This window comes from Bison bison, unplaced genomic scaffold, assembly GCF_000754665.1.
Source record: "Bison bison bison isolate TAMUID 2011002044 unplaced genomic scaffold, Bison_UMD1.0 scf7180017863957, whole genome shotgun sequence".
NCBI lineage: Eukaryota > Metazoa > Chordata > Mammalia > Artiodactyla > Bovidae > Bison > Bison bison.
Genome location: NW_011494529.1, coordinates 2,074,351 through 2,075,244, shown reverse-complemented (window position 1 = coordinate 2,075,244; position 894 = coordinate 2,074,351).

Below are 894 nucleotides of genomic sequence, written 5' to 3'. Positions count from 1 at the left end.
CCCAAAAAATAAAGTCTGACACTGTTTCCCCATCTATTTCCCATGAAGTGATGGCACCAGATACCATGATCTTTGTTTTCTGACTGTTGAGTTTTAAGCCAACTTTTTCACTCTCCTCTTTCACTTTCATCAAGAGGCTTTTTAGTTCCTCTTCACTTTCTGCCATAAGGGTGGTGTCATCTGCATATCTGAGGTTATTGATATTTCTCCCAGCAATCTGGATTCCAGCCTATGCTTCTTCCAGACCAGCATTTCTCATGATGTACTCTGCATAGAAGTTAAATAAGCAGGGTGACAATATACAGCCTTGATGTACTCCTTTTCATATTTGGAACCAGTCTGTTGTTCCATGTCCAGTTCTAACTGTTGCTTCCTGACCTGCATACAAATTTCTCCAGAGGCAGGTCAGGTGGTCTGGTATTCCCATCTCTTTCAGAATTTTCCACAGTTTATTGTCATCCACACAGTTAAAGGCTTTGGCATAGTCAATAAAACAGAATAGATGTTTTTCTGGAACTCTCTTGCTTGTTCCATGATCCAGCAGATGTTGGCAATTTGATCTCTGGTTCCTCTGCCTTTTCTAAAATCAGCTTGAACATCAGGAAGTTCATGGTTCACATATTGCTGAAGCCTGGCTTAGAGAATTTTGAGCATTACTTTACTAGCACGTGAGATGAATGCAATTGTGCGGTAGTTTGAGCACTCTTTGGCATTGCCTTTCTTTGGTATTGGAATGAAAACTGACCTTTTCCAGTCCTGTGGCCACTGCTGAGTTTTCCAAATTTGCTGGTATATTGGGTGCAGCACTTTCACAGCATCATCTTTCAGGATTTGAAATAGCTCAACTGGAATTCCATCACCTCCACTAGCTTTGTTCATAGTGATGCTTTCTAG